This window comes from Melozone crissalis, unplaced genomic scaffold, assembly GCF_028551555.1.
Source record: "Melozone crissalis strain CALT ecotype California unplaced genomic scaffold, PUWL_Pcris_2 ptg000140l_1, whole genome shotgun sequence".
In the NCBI taxonomy this organism is placed as follows: Eukaryota; Metazoa; Chordata; class Aves; order Passeriformes; family Passerellidae; genus Melozone; species Melozone crissalis.
Genome location: NW_026535913.1, coordinates 1,068,927 through 1,087,182, shown reverse-complemented (window position 1 = coordinate 1,087,182; position 18,256 = coordinate 1,068,927).

Sequence of the window (18,256 nt, the reverse complement as noted above, 5' to 3'; positions counted from 1 at the left end):
GGGGGAGCACAAATGCCATCAGCCCCTGGGGCCACCAAGGGCTGGGGGACACCAGGGAAACCACTCAGCTTTGTCCTGGCCTCTGCAGTCAGCCAGAAAGTTTGTTCCCATCAGCTGGGAGTTTCCTGTGCCACTGCAGATGCTGTTGGTCAGAGCCAGGGATGCCTGGCAGCCACCCCCAAACTGCCCTGAGCATTTCCTTGGCTTCCCCTTTGCTTTCTTTACTCTTCCTGCTACAAATGTCTTCCCATTGCCCACCCCTGTTCCCTCCCCTGCAAACAGCTCATCCATGCTTGCCCTTTCCTCTCTGGCCCCACTCCCCATTGCAGTTCCTGACTTGGCCCCATGGGTGGTGTTGTTATATTTCTAGAGTCCCATACTGTTTCTAAAGTCCCATATTTCTCAAGTCCCATACCTCCTCTCCTCGGTGTTTTCCTATAGCTAAAGACCTACACAGCACAGACTCCTCCTTCTGCAGGTTTTTCCTTCTTAGTCAGGGCACCCACAAGGCTCTCCCTGACTGGCCAACCCACCCCCTTTTATCCCAGTTATCTTCACTAGCCACAGCTGCAGCCCAATGAAGGACATCACAGCTGCAGCCCATCGAGAACAACTGGGACTTACCTGGGCAAGGCCTATATACAGATATTCAAGTACAATACAGATATTTTACTAGGACTCAAAAGCCACCTATACTATACATGGGAACGTCCCTTGGGCAGCAGGATCATCCTGCAAGTGCTGCAGGAATTGTCTGCAGGCTCCTGCAGTGCCTGGTGCTGCTCCCTTGCCAGAGGCACCCCAGGCCAGGGGAGCACATCTGGGCTGCTGTGTCTGCCTCTGGGGCTCCCTGTTCTGGGCAGTGAGGAGGAGCTGCAGAGGCTCTGCAGGACTGACAGGATGGGCTTTGGGGCTGGCAGGAGAAGCTGAGGGACCTGGGCTGCTGGAGCTTCTGAAGAGGAGGCCCAGGGCTCATCCTGCAACTGCTCCAAGGGTGGTTTCAGAGAATCCCAGAATCAGCAAGGGTGGAACAGGCCATGGAGATCATCAAGTCCACCCTGTGCCCTGACACCACCTTGTCTCCCCTGAGCCTCCTCTTCACCAGGGTAAACAACCCCAGCTCCCTCAGCCACTCCTCACAGACCTTGTGCTCCAGACCCCTCCCCAGCCTTGTTGCCCTTCTCTGGACACGCTCCAGCTCCTCCATGTCCTTCCTAAATTGGGGGCCCCAGAACTGCAAACAGCACTCGAGGTGCTGCCCAAGCAGTGCTGAGCACAGGGGAATAATCACTGCCCTGCTCCTGCTGGCCACACCATTCCTGATCCAGGCCAGGAGCCATTGGCCTTCTTGGCCACCTGGGCACACTGCTGGCTCATGTCCAGCCTGCTGTCCATCACCCCTGCAGGTCCCTTTCTGCCACTCTGTCCCCAGCCTATAGAGTTGCAGGGGTTGTTGTGTCCAACATGCGGGACCCAGCACTTGGACTTGTTCAACCTCACCTTGTTGGGTTTGGGTCCTGGATCCAGCCTGTCCGGGTCCCTGTGCAGAGCCCCCTTGCCCTCCAGCAGATCCACACTCACACCCACCTTGGTGTCATCTGCAAATTTGCTGATGCTGGACTCAGTCCCCTCATGCAGATCATCAATGCAGACATTGAAATCCACTCTGGCTGGCTCTGACCCCTCGGCCATCCTGTGGGTGCTCTGTGATGGCACTCAGGGTGATCTGTTCCAACACCTTGCCGGGCACCCAGGTCAGGCTGACAGGCCTGGAGTTCCCCAGATCCTCCTTCCAGCCCTTCTTGGGGATGAGCTCACATTGGCACCTCCAGTCCTCTGGGACCTCCCTGCTGAGCCAGCACTGATGGTAAATGATGGAGAGCAGATTGGGGAGCTCATCCACCAGCTCCCTCATCCCCTTGGGAAGGATCCCATCTGGTCCTAGAGACACCTGTGAGCATCTGAGTGGCTCAGCAGGTCTCCAGCTGCTTCCTTCTGGATTCCAGGGGGGCTGTTCTGCTCTCTGTCCCCATCTACCAGGCCAGGAGAACACTTGTTCTGGTTGGAAACTGTCTTACTTTTTAAATTACTCTTACTTTTGAAAGCAAAGAAAGGTTAAGTACCTCAGTCTTTTCCTCATCTTTGGTAACCATATCCCCCACAATAAGAAATGGAGGTTGTCCTCAACCCTTCTTTTGCCATGAATGCATTTATAAGATATATTTTGTTATCCTTCAAAGAAGTGGCCTGATTAAGTCCTAATTAATCTTTCACCTCTCTAATTTTCTTTCTAAATGACCTAGCGATATTCTTAAACATTTCCTGAGTTTCCTGCCTGTCCTGTGTTGGCTACATGATGATTGTATCATATAATTCGTATAATGTAATTTGCTCCCTGCCCAGCCAGGCCCGTCCTTTCTCATGCTAACTCAGTTTTGGGCACAGAGGTAAAGGCTGTTGCTGCTCCTTTGAAATTTCTGTCTTGAAGGGTGTCCATCCTTCCTGGAATCCTTTGTTTTTAAGGGCTGTTTCCCTTTAAAAAATCAGTACCTGATTCAGTACTCTCCAAATCTGCATCCTGAATAGGCTGAAGTCTGCTCTTAAAAATCCAATGCAGAAGATTTGATGATGCCCCTCCTTTCACAGAATATATAAAACCTCAATAATTTCATGGTCATTGTGCCCCAAACAGCCTCTGACCACCACATCTCCCACCAGCCCTTCTCTGTTTGTGACCAGCAGGAGACAGAGCTTTCCTTGGCAGTGGGAGTTGCAGGAAACCTCCCCAAAGTGAAGCTTGGAGAGTTCAGGCTGGATCTGAGGAGAAAGCAAAGTCCCTCGCAGGGCAGAATGTTGGTGCTGGAGGTGTGGCAGCGTGAGGCTGGGCCATGGCCGGGCTCTGTGTGCCAGGAGCCGGCAGCGCTGGGTGCAGGGAGCCCAGGGAGGGCACAGCAACGCTGGGGGAGAAATGCTGGGGCACAGCGAGATGGGCGAGTGCAGCCAGCCAGGGCAGAGGAGCAGCACGCCCAGGGGGCGCAGCCTGCAGGACAGATGGCCAAGGGCTGGGCAGGGCTGGCAGGGCCACAGGCACCCAGGCCTTTGTGCCCTGGGCTCGGGCAGCACCTCTGGAGGCCCCACAGGAGGAACTTTCCTGGCAGGGGCTGCACTTTGCTTCTCCCTCGGCCTCCCTGGGGAGGCTGGCAGGGGCTGCAGGTTTATGACATTTGTCCTTGCTGCCCCTCACATCCCCCTGGCCCACAAACAGCCCCAAGGCAGCCGTGAGGGACAGGCCCTGCTGGCCCAGGCTGGGCTCAGGGCTTGGCCTTTCTGCTTCCCCCAGCCAGCCCAGGCCTTGCTCAGCATTGCAGTTCCCTACTCAGAGCCTTTGGCTCCCTGCAATCCTGCCTCAAGGATCTGCTCTCACCAGGCCCTGGGCAGCCTTTGGCACTCCCTGCCCTCACTGGGGCCCAGTGCTGCTCCAAGGGACTTGGAGTTTTGCTGCTGACTCCTTGAGCAGCTTCTTCATCCTTCTCTGAGCGCCTGAGGCTCCTGGACCCAGCCCCAAATCCAGTGTGAGGCTGATTAAAATACAGAAAGCCCTCAGGAGCTCTTTGTCACCCTTCCATTGTCTTTGAGTCTCCAGGGCTTGTGCAGTGACTGGAGTCAGTTTGGAGTTGTCTTCAGGAGGGAGATTCCAGAGTGCACATCATGATTTTTGGTTTTTATTCACGAGTATTTTTTTGTTTTCCAGTTATGAGAAGAGGGGATAGAAGCATTCCCCCAAGAGATCTTTATGCTGAATGACTCCTTAGGAGGTCTGGGCACAGAGAAGAATGAGCCCATCGCAGGCTGAACCTCTTTGGACAAACTGCTCTTCACCCCCAGCCTCACCATGTCTGACATCACCCACCTGGGACTGACATTCCAAAACATATAAAACTTTAAGCAGTTTTCCTTATAAATATAAATTATTAATAAAAAAATAATAAATATATTATTCTAATTAATATAATATCATGCACTTTTTAATATATTTTTAAATCTATACATTTTTAGCAACCAAGTAAATAATTTATCTCTCTGATTGTCTGACCTGGATCTTTTCCCTTTCCTGACACCATCAGGTCATCAACATACTGCAGGATCTGCACTTCATCTTCAGGGACAAATTGTTCCAACAAATTCTCTAAAGCTTGTTCAAAGAGGTTGGGGGAATCCGTGAACCCTTGTGGCAATCAGGTCCACCTTAGCTGTTGTCTCCTTTTTGTACTCGGGTCCTCCCATTCAAAGGCAAAACAATCTCTACATTCCCTACTAGAGGATACGCCCAGAAAGCGTCCTTCAAATCTATAACACTACAAATCTATAATCAGGTCAGACAAACTAGTATTAAGCTTTTGAATTTTCTAGGGGAGAAAGGATTAAAAGTTTCCCAAGAAAAACTACAATTTGTGCAATCAAAAGTAACATACCTGGGGCACATAATAGGAGGGGAGTATAAGAAGTTAAGCCATAACAGAATTTCAGACATTTTAGCTCTCCCGGCCCCAAAAACAAAAAGAGATGTGAAAAAACTCCTGGGCCTGTTTGGATATTGCAAGTTATGGTTAGATCAATACACACAGAGTGTAAAATTTTTATACAATATATTAGTAGCTCCAGATCCCCTGATTTGGACAGCTGAAGATGACCGACAGTTGGAGAACCTAAAAGGCAAATTGCCTTCTGCCCCGGTCCTAAGCTTACCAGACCTCAGGAAGGGCTTTGACCTGTTTGCGAGTGCGGAAGGGGGTATAGCCTATGGTGTACTAACTCAAGAGTGGGGAGGTTGCAGAAAACCCATGGCTTACATCTCCAAATTGTTAGATCCAGTGGCTAGAGGCTGGCCAGTGTGTACACAAGCAGTAGCAGCAACCGCAATCCTGATAGAGGAGACTCAAAAATGGACCTTACAAGGAAAAGTTGAAGTACATACTCCTCATGACCTTAAGGCGGTACCGAGACAGAAGGCTCAGCAGTGGCTAACTGATGCCAGAATATTAAAGTATGAGATAATACTAATGAACACAGAGGACTTAGAATTTATGACTTCCAATGCCCTCAATCCAGCACAATTCATAATGGGAGAGCCTATAGAGAATTTAGAACATGATTGCCTTGAATTGGTTAACCTCCAAACAAAAGTAAGAGAAGATTTAGAAGATCAGCCTCTAGCAACTGGAATAATCTTATTCATAGATGGCTCTTTGAGGGTAGTAAATGGAAAAGGGGCTTCAAGTTATGCTATTACAAATGGAGAAACATTGCAAATTGATGAAAAAGGGAAACTACCCCCAAATTGGTCAGCTCAAAGCTGTGAAATATATGCCCTGAAGAGGGGACTGGACTTACTGGAGGGGGACCGGGGAACCATTTATACACACTCCCAATATGCATATGGGATAGTTCACACAGTTGGGAAATATGGGAGGAATGTGGATATTTAAGTTCAAAAGGAAAAAGCTTAGCCCATGAGAACTTAGAGCAGTGTTAGAAGCTCTACAGAAACCTACAGAAATAGCAGTGGTCCATATAAAGGGGCATCAAAGAGGAGACAGTCTTGAAGTTAGAGGAAACCAACTGGCTGATCAGATAGCAAAAGAAGCAGCTTTAGAACCAGGGGATCCAGTAAAAAATGTTAAAGCAGGAACAACACCTGAAGAAGGAGAAAGAAGAGAAGAACCTGTATTTAGTGAAAAAGAATTGGAGGCTATAAAATATTTAAAGTTACTCCAAGGGCAACGAGGGGAATGGTTAACGTCAGATGAACGGGTGTTTTTGAATAAAGCACTGGCTCGGACAGTGCTAACAGAATTAGATAAATTAACTAATTGGGGAGTTCAAGGACTATGTGATCATTTCTTAAGAAATAACCTATGCATAGGTGTATATGGCCTAGCCAAAGCAATTACAAGAGAGTGTGTCATTTGTCAAAAAGGGAACCAGAAAGTCATGAGAAAAGTAGCACCTGGAGGGAGAGAATTAGCTTTAAGACTTTTCCAAAGCATACAGATAGATTTCACAGAGATGGCCCCAGTGCAAGGATACAAATATTTACTGGTTATAGTAGATCATCTCACCCATTGGGTAGAAGCCTTCCCAACCAGAAGGGAAACAACTCAAGTTGTAGCAAAAGTAATCCTAGACAACATTATCCCCAGATATGGAATGGTGAACACAATAGACTCAGACCGAGGTCCACATTTTGTGTCCCAAACATTGCAAAATATAATTGGAGCTTTAAGAATAAAATGGAAATTACATACTCCGTGGCACCCCCAGAGTTCTGGGAGGGTGGAGCGGATGAACAAAACTCTCAAAAATGTATTAACTAAATTGATTGAAGAAATAAAAATGAGTTGGCGAAAGTGTTTGCCCCTAGCGCTTTTGCGCATCAGAACAAGACCTCGGTCTGACATAAGAATTTCACCTTATGAAATGATGTTTGGACTGCCATTCTTGTTAACACCCCATAGCACAGGAGACTATCTGGAAGGCGAAGAGGCTACCAGAAAGTATTTAGAGATAATTGGAAGAACTCTGGAAGGACTTAGAAAAAGAGGATACCTCCCCCAAACTTCCCCTCTTGACACGAAAGTTGAAGACATAACTTAGCCCAGGAGACTGGGTTTTGATAAAATCATGGAATACAGGACCATTAATGCCTAAATTTGAAGGCCCCTTTCAGGTACTCCTCATCACTAATTCGGCTGTGCAGACCAGACAAAAAGGTTGGACTCACATTACAAGAATAAAAGGGCCAGTCTCATCCCCAGGTATAGGACCAGATCTGACATCAGCTTCTCCCTCTGGCATTGGACCAGATTCTGCATCACTCTCGTCTCCAGACACTGGACAGGATTCAACCACATCACAAGTTAATTCATCCGAGTATACTGCGATAAAAAGACCAAAAGATTTAAAGTTGACTCTCAGAAGGAGGAGTCAAAAAGACTGAACTGTATAGGAAAATAATTGGTATTAGAGCCCTAACATAGCTTAAAATGTTTCTAGACAGTTCTGTGTGTAAAATAAGTTTGTAAAAAGTTTAAGACTGTAAATAAGTAATTCTAGTTAAGTTCCCCAATTTGGCTCTAAAGACTCCAGGTTAATCCCCTACAGAGCACTCCGCTAAGAGAAACCAAAATTGGTAGAGAAAAGACCAAGAGCAGTTTAACCAGAGAAGCGGGTAGAAGAGACTCTAAAGAGCTTGGAAGCTTCTTCTCAGTAAAATTCCCCAAGAGGCAAGGCCGGGTGGGCAGGCTCTGCAAGATGACCCATACAGGACTCTTGGGAAGGGTAGTAATGATGACTCTGATTGCTGGTGGTGCTCTGGGGAGCCCAGGAGAGCCAGGCAGTGAGTGCTACCAACCCCTCTATGAGGAGGAAGAAGTGAGCTCCTTGTCTGGAGTCCTCATCAATTCTAACCCTACTTGCGTTAACCTCTCCCAATTGGTCCTTTATCAGAAAAATAAGACAATGCATTAGATGGCCCAGAATACTGCCACTTTTAGGCAGCCACTCCTGGGAGAGTGCCCTATAGGAGAAGCCTGGTTGTGCTTTGAGTGGGATGCTGCTGAAACAAGCTCAGTAGATCTAGTAAAAAGAAAAGAAATTGTAAAAACAGTAAGAAAGATGGTTTGTAACAAGTATTTAGCAGTAAAATATTCAGCTACCCAGGGGATCCCAAGAGATCCAAACAAATTAGAGTCTGTTGAAAAAAAGAAAGAACAAGTGTACCCACTATGAAGTATATGAATGTTATGAGTGTACTGAAAAAGAGATAAACTCGTTTGGAAAATGAAAGAACTGTGTAAATATTGGAAATGCCCAACAGAAACTGATGACACATTTTGGGAGAGCTCTAAACACCTGGTTTTGATCTCTAGTACTACAGCATACACTAAATTGTCAGAAGACTGGTCTGGCAGCTGCACAGCTAGAATAATAAAACCAGCTTTCTTCTTATTACCCAAAGAAACTGGATCAAGTTTAGGAGTGCCTATATGCAATGATTTAGGAGAAACCAAACAGAAGAAGCAAAGTGCAATAGAAATAGAGAAAGTCCAAAATTGTAAAGCCAAGTTCAGACCCCAATATCTATGTTAAATAGAATCATCAGGCTCCAGGGAGTATTAAAGATGAAGGATGCAATTATTAGAAACATTTCAAATGAAATAAAAAAAAAATTAGCGTGTGTAAATAACCAAGAACAAACTCTTACACTTGATTCCAGTTGGTGAGATAACCTATGGATTTTCAATAAGGATGTATGGGAAAAAGTAGTTTTTCTCACTCTGTGTATACATGGAGGATTGCTCTTTTTACTGTGCTTGTTTTCCTGTCCTGGAGTGACGTTATGATGCTTGTATCCCCATTCATCTGTTCTGCGCCTTTAAGACCGACTCTGAAGAGTGGAAGTTTTGTTTGGGTTTCTCTTATCAGGGACACAGAGACGGGCAGTACTTGGGGCTGTTATTCACTTCTTGCTTTCAGCTTGCTGCTTTGCTTGCTTGCTTTTCTGCTCTTGCTTCTGCTCTCGCTTTTGCTTCTGCTTATTAGCTAGTTCTAGCTAAACAGTCCAAATTCCTTCCCGGACTGTTTCTCCTCTCCTGTTGCTGTGACCATCTCGAACCTGCTCCGGACTGGGACCCGGGAACACCGAAGGTTTGGCTGCAGCAGCTGCCCCAGCGCCGGAGGGACTGAGAACAGAGCAACCACCCCCGAAAGAGACTTTCTGATTTTGTCATCTTTCTCAGAGCAGTGTCATCTGGTATTGTTCATTTTGTGTGCTGGGGGGGTGCTGGGCCAGTCAAATAAACAGGTTCTTTCCACCTCTCTCCGAGGAATTTTTTCCCGAACCGGTTGGGGGGAGGGGCCGTGTGGGTTTTGCTTTCTGGAGGATCCTTTGCAGATTTTTTAACAAATTTGCCCTAAACCAGGACAATTAAAATAGTAGCATTGGCCATGCAGACCAACCTAAAGAAACCAAGAAAGGTAACGAAGTTAAGTAACCACGATTACCAGAGTGCGCAAGAAATTTATAATCAATACCAAAAATTAAAGAAATATGAAGCTCATCGGTCAGAAATTGCAAGTTGATGCAAGCTTAAATTTAAGCTCGATCAAAGAAGAAGAGGGGGGACTGTTATAAACAAAATTCTGCCAATTTTTCTGTAAAAAAAAGTTACAAAAACTAGTCAGACCACTGTTGCTGTGCTGCTAAAGTTTGTTCATATCATAACTTGTTTGTTATGATAATTACAAGTCGTTATCATTAATGGTTCTTTTTTGTATCAGTAAAGGCCCCTGCTGGAGCTAAATTAATGGCTCTTCTCCTGAGAAGGGTGGGGACTTCCCCAAACGGTGAGGAGAAGGGACTGAGACTTGGGAGGGGGTGCATGCAAACTAACTTCAGGACCAGCATGCCATGAGAAGCTACTACTCCAAACTTACTGAAAAGACCCCCAAAACAATGAGCTAACATAAAGTTAGGCAATTAGAGTGATGTCTGAATGTGAGGAGCAGAGTGCTGAGCCTGCAGAGATACTGGAGACCTTTGTAGCCCCTCACCCTGAGCACAAAAGTCATCCTGAAACCAGGACCTGGAGGGGGCGAGGCTGCGAAGATTAACATTTGGCTCCTACGAGGACTGGACCCCCAGCTCTGCTCCTAGTGGATAAAGCTGTGCATATCCTTCTCCTCCTCATCACGCTGGGACAGCCGACGGAGACTGCAGACCCGTCGAGCTGCCCAATTATGAGCTGATCACTTTAATTAAAGGCATTAAAAGGAGAAAAAGTCTCCTGCCATGTTTATTTCATCAGGGAGATAAGACTTCTGTTCCCAGAGATGAAGATGATTTCAGAAATAGATGAAGAGAACCTTTGCTCTTAAACAAGAGAACGTTTGCTCTTAAACAGCTCATCTTTAATATCCCATAAGTTGACATGGCCCATAAACACAGCTGTGGAAAAAGTGGTGATAAAATTGGAGGGACTTTGTCGGATTTTGGGGCTGTTTAGATGGTCTGGAAAAAGCCCAAAGATGGCCTTGGGCCGCCCGGGTTCGAAAGGACGAGAGGAAACTTCAGATCTGTTCTCGGTCTCGGTGTTTATTAATTGCTTATCTAAAAGATTTTCTCTTGGCCTGACAGAGTTCTGCTCAGCAGTCAGCCATGGGCACACACTGAGAGCCCCTGGGGCGGCCACCTATCTTTATACTTGGAGTTACGTATACAATATTTATCATTTTTCTCCAATACCCTCTACCCTTATTAACCAGTGTTCCCCTAGTAAGGTCCAATCCCGGAGTGCCAACATCACCACAGAAGATGGAGGCCTAGAGGAAGAAGAAGAAGGAGAAGGGCACGCCCCAATTCCTCCATCTTACTTCTCTAGACCCCCCTGTACAGAAATCTTAAACCCTGTATCTCACACTCCAATTAACTTATCCCTTCACCGTTCACCCCGGTGAAATCCTCCTATCCTCATACTGATGTCATCTCCCCTGTAGGATCAAAGTCCAGCCACCAGACATTTCTGGCAACATTCCAGGACTCCCGAGCCCCCCAGGGGTGGTCTTGTTCACTCTGTCCCCCAATTCTGAGAGGCTGAGATCCCACAGGACTTGACAATTTCAGATTTTTTAGGGGACTGCTATTTGTGGAATTGAGAGCCACGAGAGAACGGTTTTCTTGTGGAGAAGTCTCCATAGCACAATAGAGAGACTCCTCTCCTTAAGTGAACTGAACAAAACTATTCCAGAGGTGCTAAACTGACTGAAAATTTTACGTTTTGTCTCCTTACATTTTCAGTAAGGAAGAAAAGTTTTTAAGGAGAAGAAGAGTGTTCTGAAAGTTTTGTTCTGATTCTTATTCCTCTTTCTTTTAGTTACCATTGATAAACTTTTCTTATAGCCTTTTATTACTTAATCTTTTAGTTACTTTTGTAATTTTTCTTTATACCATTTTAAAGTTTTGAGCCTACTTTGCCTTCTTCCTAATCCTATCTCACAGCAGGAAATGAATAAGTATATTCCAGTGAGTGCACTGGTAATTAGCCAACACTGAACCCATCACAGTAATTAAAGCATTTGCCAAGAAATCTCAAAATGGCAAACCAAAACCACTACAGAAACCTTCCTGATGAACGGCACAAGAATAGAGGGAAATCGAAGGAGAGCCATGGTTTGTCAGGACTTGCCTGATTCTAATGAGCTCCGTGGTGCATTTGGAGCTGAGCCCTTGAACCTCAGGGCTTGAGAGGAGATTGCACAAACCTTGCCAGGAGTCAGAGTCAGAGGAAGCACCCAAACAGTCTCAAAGCATGAATGGCCCCCACTGAGGTCCATCCCCAACACAGACTCCTCATGGACTCCTTGGAGGAGAGAATTGGAGGCCAGGATGGCACAAAAACCTCTCAGAGAATCAGTGTGGAAAAGAAAATCAAAAGTACCTTAAAAACCTTGAGTATCTCAAGGTATTAATAAGCTCCACTGAGTGTCAGTACAAAACTCTCAAGGGACTCATTAAACCAGATAATTGGGGCCATGATTGCACAAATTTGTCATAGAGTTTGTATGAAATGGGGAAACACCAAGTACCTTAAAGTAACCAAAGTACCTTGAAGCATTAATAACCCCATGGACTCTCATTAATGATAAGGCCTCTACAGGGACTAATTAAAGTAGATAATTGGAGGCTGTGACTGCACAATCCTTCTCATAGTCTGTATCAAAAGTAAAACACCAAGTAGCTTAAAAAACTGAAGTACCTTGAAGCATTAATGAGCCCCACTGTCTGTTGTTACTGACAAAGCCTCTCCAGGGACTAATTAAAGTACATAATTGGAGGCTATGATTGCACATCACTGTCGCTTTTCCAGCCTCCTCAGGGTTGCTCTGACGTTGCCATCTGATCCTGCAGAGCCAGAGCATCCGCTGGGCAGTGCTAGAGCTGAGAGGGGTCTGCAGGGCAGAGTTGAGCCCCCAGGGCTGGGCTGGGCTGGGCTCTGGCAGCACTGGCAGGGCCCAGCCCTGGGCACAGAGAAGCAACTGCTGGCAGGGACAGCTCCAGGCAGCAGAGCCCTGGGCAGGGGGGGAAAGTGCCCCAAGGCTGTGCAGGGATATTTCAAGTCCTCTCCAAACCCAACTATTCCATGGTTACTTTTTGTTACAGATCCCCATGCCAAGACACAGCAAATGTCCAACAGCAGCTCCATCAGGCACTTCCTCCTGCTGGCATTGACAGACATGCGGCAGCTGCAGCTCCTGCACTTCTGCCTCTTGCTGGGCATCTCCCTGGCTGCCCTCCTGGGCAACGGCCTCATCATCAGTGCCGTAGCCTGCGGCCACCACCTGCCCACGCCCATGTTCTTCTTCCTGCTCAACCTGGCCCTCAGTGACCTGGGCTGCATCTGTACCACTGTCCCCAAAGCCATGCACAATTTCCTCTGGGACACCAGGAACATCTCCTACACAGGATGTGCTGCACAGCTCTTTTTCTTTTTGTTCTTCATCTCAGGAGAGCTTTCCCTCCTGACCATCATGTGCTATGACTGCTCCGTGTCCATCTGCAAACCTCTGCACTACGGGACCCTCCTGGGCAGCAGAGCTTGTGCCCACATGGCAGCAGCTGCCTGGGCCAGTGCCTTTCTCACTGCTGCATACAGCCAATACATTTTCCCTGCCCCTGTGCCATGGCAATGCCCTGGGTGTGAGAGTCTGTCAGAATTTTCCCTCATCTGCCTCAGGATCGTCCTTGGGAGACCACTGAAGAGAAGACCCCTCCCGTCTATATCTGGCTCTGAAGGAGAAAAGTCACACGCCACGGGCCCTGAGACCTGAAACCTCAGTGTTGAGCTATTGTTTTCACAGGACTGTTTGCTGTATGCTAGAGAAGGGGGCACCATGCCCCGTTTGCAACAATAGCAGCTCTGGAAGCTGTCCCATCTCTCGGCCTGACTGGACTTCTCCTGAGTTTCAGGTGGTCTCCTACCGAAGACCCTCACCTGTTTTACAACCACCGTGACAGACAGATGGAGATGTGAGAAGCTTCTCCACCAAGGACTGAGACATGAAACTCCTGAAAGGCCCCTCTGCTCCTTCCAAGGACTGGGACTGAAACCCCCAGCCCGGGGGAGGTGTGTGGGGCAGGCAAGCTGACCGAAGCGAGATGTTTGCCTGCAGATTGTGATCACTGAACCAAGAAAACAATGGCTCTTGCTTACTGCTGAGAACATAGACTACCTGTTACATCTATCAAGCTCATTTACTGCTGAGAACATGGACTACCTGTTACATCTGTTCCCTATTGTATCTGTTTCTCCCCCCCTCACAATTTTCAGTAATAAAAACCTCTGAGTTAGCTAGAGCCTTTGAGATCTCCCCAGCGTAGCAGGCGGACCCTCGGCTGGACTGCACCAAAGGACTTCATCTCTGCGTTGGTAGCTATATTCCCTCTCCCTCCCGCTCTCCCTCTCTCTCTTTCTCTATCTTTTTCTCTCCCTTAATCCCTCTATTGCATTTTTGCTGTGACTATTTCAATAAAATTGCATTTGATTTGATTATCACTGCAAACCCCCTTCTACCGTGTTGGTGTTTTTCACTCTGAGATCATTCCTACGAACCTTCAGGTCATCTGTCCACTAGGACGGACCCTGACAGGCCAAAGGCTTTTCCCTCAGGAGGTTGGACTGTCCCTCTCTCTGTGGACTCAATTTCCATTTTGTGGGATGGGAGAAGCCGGCTCTACCTTGGAAAGGTCTGGAATGGTCTCTACACTGCAGTGGGAGCTGCTGGCTCGGTGCATTCCTGGTGTTCTGCTCACCAAAGGCGCTGCTGGGAATTCACCCCAGGAACAGGCAGTGGGAATTTCCTTGTCCAGAAGCTCTGAGGGGTCTTTAACCTTAGAAAATTTAGGAAATGGATTGGAAGTGGAAGCTAAAATCCCTTTGATCCACAGCTGATTCCTCTTCCCATTCTTTTCTTTCCGCTTTTCCCCTTTCCCCCTCCTTTTCCCTCCCCTCTCCTTCTCTTCCCTCTGGAATTTTTCAGATCCTTCATGCACCCCATCCATTCCCAGGGGCCTCCATCTCCAGGATTCTTCTTGCCGAGCTCCTCACAGTGAATTCCCCTGACAGACCCCAAGTCAGGGAATTTTCCCAAATCCTGGTGGAAAATGACTCAATCCCTGTCAGAACAGGAACCCCAGAAATTTTTCCGTGTCATGGGGCCCTTGCTCATCCGTGTTGGCCTGATGGGAATTCTGCTTCATTCTCACGCTTTGCCAGCAGCTCTGCTCTTCCCAATGGAAGATTCCCAGATCCCAGGATCTCCCAGCCTTTGCCAGCAGCTCCGTTTTTCCCAATAGAAGAATTCCAGATCCCGCCCCAGCTGGTGGATGAGATGTTTTCCACACTGCCTCCATTATATCCAGGGAATATTGCACTGGGCTGAGGAGCTTCTTCCCAGCTCCCTGGAAAAGGGGTGGGAGAGGAATTCCATGAGCTTCCACCCACTGAATCCAAAGCTTTTCACATGGTAATTTCCCATAGAATGAAGGAAAAAGAGGCTATTCCATCCTGTATTGGGAAATGCCAGAACCTCCTGCTCTGGGTAGAGTCCCTTCCACATTCTCAAAAAAAGGGATTTATCAGAGGAAGTTGCTCCTGGAATGCTGCTGGGAATGGCTCTCCTCAATTTCCCATCCATCTCTAAAGCTGCCAGAATCAAAGGCAAGGGGGCAGGGAGGACCCTCAGGTGCTGGCTGCCACCTGGGGCTGGGCAGAGCAGGGCTGGGCAATGGCCATCCCTGTGCAGTGGGGCTGGGCCATGACTGGGCCCCACACATGGATGGCCACCCCAACAACATCAGCCACTCCACAATGCACATCACTGTCCCAACAACATCACAATATTTAATCAACAATATAATCAATAATGTTATATCAATTTGTAAAATATCCAGCGAAAGTCAACTTCCATTAACTTATTTCTCACAATACATACCAGTGAAGAACTGTTATTCCTGTTCCCACATCTTTGCCTAAAAGCCCCATAATTTCAAAGTTACAATAGTTCAGAGAGAAGGGGGTCATATTTTCCATTCCGAGGGAGGTTCCCACCTTGTTCAGCTTCCTTGACAGAGCTGAACAAAGAAACACCATTTCTGCCAGGTTAACCAAAGAGCTGCATTTTTGTCCCAGGAGCAAAGAACCAGGTCCTGTGCCCCCTTGGAACTGGGACGGGCACCAGTAAGCCACCTTAGCGGGAGCACTGGGAGGGGGATTGCAGAGCCACTAAGCACATGGGGGTTAAGAGGAACAAATCTGGTTTTGATTTACGTCTCAACATACGCTACACATGAGGTGGAAAATGACTCTGTGGATTGTACATGTGCTGGGAACCCTGTCCCTGGCTAGGCTTCACATAACAGAGAATCAGGGGAGAGAAAGCTTCAGTGATTGGGCTGTGAGTGACCCCCACTGGCTGGTGGGACAGATGGCCAGGAAAAATGTGTGGGGAAAAATGCCTGGGAAAATCGGGCTCTGGAAGGACCCTTTGCAAATAAAAGCAGCAGACTGTGACACAACAGGAGCGTTTTGCTTTGGGTTTCTTGGAGGGATCAGGGGCTCGCTCAGAGGGTCAGCTTCACCCTCCTTCCCTGTGCGATTCACATTCTCTGAACCTGGGAGAAGTATTGAGAGAAGCAAAGAATGATCCAAACAATTCTTATCTCATTTACTGCTCCTGTGTTCTTTGCAAGTAGAATGAATTGTGGAAGATTGTTTACCTGAAGGGAATTAATAATTGGATTCTGGTGTGAGTGTTTTGATTCACTGACCAGTTGAATCCAGGTGTGTGTGTGTGTGGGGACTGTCGGCTGAAAGTCATGAGACTGTGCAGTGGAGTGCAGTTGAGTGCTTGTCAGATTCCGTTTAAATGTAATGTAATATCATATAGAATAATTTAGTATACTAATTATTAGCCTTCTGATAAGATGGAGTCAGATGCATCATTCCTCCTAGTCGTCAGGCAAAAATATCACTGGTACTCCCCCCGCCTCAACTTTTCCTCCCGGTGGTCCTTCTTCCCTGCCTGCATCCATTCTTCCCTGCTTTGCTGCTTCCCCGAGGCAGCTCACTCCTGTTCGTCCTGGATGTTCCTTCATTGCTCCCCAATGGAGCAGATGCTGCCTGCACCCACCCACCGCCTCTGCCGCATTTCCCGTGCTGCCCACAGCACCGAGCCTGCTGCACCTGCCCACTGCAGCCCCAGCCCACAGCAGCCAGCCCAGAGCCACCAGTGCCGCAGCACCAGCCCGCAGCCAGCCCGCAGCAGCCAGCCTGCAGCCATCGCTCGCCCATGCCAGAGACACGCAGGTGCCCTCCTTGGAAATCACGCCCAGCCACTCACAAAAGCCATGTGGGCTTGCCCTGGCTTGCAGCACACACACTCCATCTGCTTAGCTGATGCCCACAGAGCGCCCGGGCTCCTTGCGGTAACGCTGTCCCTGTCTTCTGTTTCTGTCTCTATCCTTTTCCCGTTCTACTCCCTTCTCTTCCCCTTCGGTACAAACGCTTATCCTCCTTTATCAAGAAACTGTTCTCAGATATAATATTGCCACTTTTGTGCTTCATTTTCATCTGAGAAACCTTTCAGCAAAATCTTCCCCGACTCCCCCTTTTACAGCGGGATGGGACAGGGGTAGTGGGAGGGGGAATGGGGAAGCCCTGGGTGTACTGCAAGCACTGTGGGGAGAGAATGGGGCAGTCCCTGAGGGTACTTGGGCACTTGGATGGGGCTGGGGAGCCCCTGCAGGTAGCAGCAAAGGGATGGGGGAGCCCTTGGGGGTACTGGGAGAGGAAATGGGGAGCACAGGGTGCCCTGTGTAGCCTCCCCCTAACTCATGACCACCTCCCTTGGAAGGATGGGCAACCACAGGAGGCATGGAGGGAGCACCCCCAGTGTCACCCAGTTCCTCCCACTTCCCAGAGCATCACAACTTTTGGTGTAGATTTTCATAGATGTCACTGGGTTCCCACGGTTGCCTGTGCAGCTCCATGTACGTTGCCTGAGGATCCTCCACTGGGAGTGCCAGGGGATCTAGGGGGGGCCTGTGGGAATAAGGGGGTGTGTGGAAGGGGATGGGAGGTGCTGGGAGTTTGGGTAAAAGGTGTATCATGGCTGGAGGCTGCACTCACCTTTCCTGGTGCTTCCTGGCATCTGCAAAGGAAAACTGGAGGGGTGAGTTTGGAGACCCAGGGGCTCCCATCCACCCTTGGGAATGCTGAACCACCACCAGACACACAATTCCTCCCAGGGTCCCCCAGTATCCCTGATGCACCCCCAGTATCCCTGACCCACGCCACTTGCACCAACACCCTGAGCTCCCAGAACCCCATGCCTGGCAGGGAGGGGGACCCCTGATAGAACCCCCAACATCCCTGCAGGACCCTCCAACAGCTCCCAGAGCTCTGAGCCATGGTCACTGGGGGCTCAGCCCCTCCCAAGTCAGGGGCTGTGTGTGCAGCCCTATGGCCCCCTTCTCTGGGGGCCTTCCCACTGATCTCCAGGACCCCTGTTCCCCTATTGTCACCTACCCAGGCAGTGCGAGTGGTACCAAGCCACAATGACACCCATAAGCAGGAGCAGGAACAAAAAGGCCCCACTCACCCCTGCGGCCGCTGCAAGTAACAGAGGGAGACACATCAGGCTCACCCATCACCCCAGGGGTCCTGCACTCCCTGGTGACACTGTGTGACCCCACCTGTGTCCCTGTGTGTCCCTGTGTCCCGTGGTGTCAGCTCCAGGACACCGGGTGTGATGGTGGCATTGTCCACAGGCACTGCGGGGACACAGACAGGGCTGAGGCCACAGCGAGGGGCTGGCAGCCAGTGTGAGGGGATAGGGAGGGAGGGGATGGGTGTGGTGGGAGATGTCAGGAATGGGGTCACACCACAGAGGGGAGAGGGGACACTGGGCAGAGGGACCCAACAATGTGTCTGGGGGACATGGAGGTGCCCAACCAGAGCGCTCAAGGAGGCTGTGGGGGCTCCCAGTGCCCATCCCCGCTTTCACTGCGCACCGTGACGTGGAGCCGGGCGCTGCTCTTCAGCACGGCCCCCCCCTCAGAGCGCACCTGGCAGCTGTAATTCCAAGAGTGGGAGACCCCCACGGTGGGCACCAGCAGATGTGGGGACCCCTGTGGGCCCCC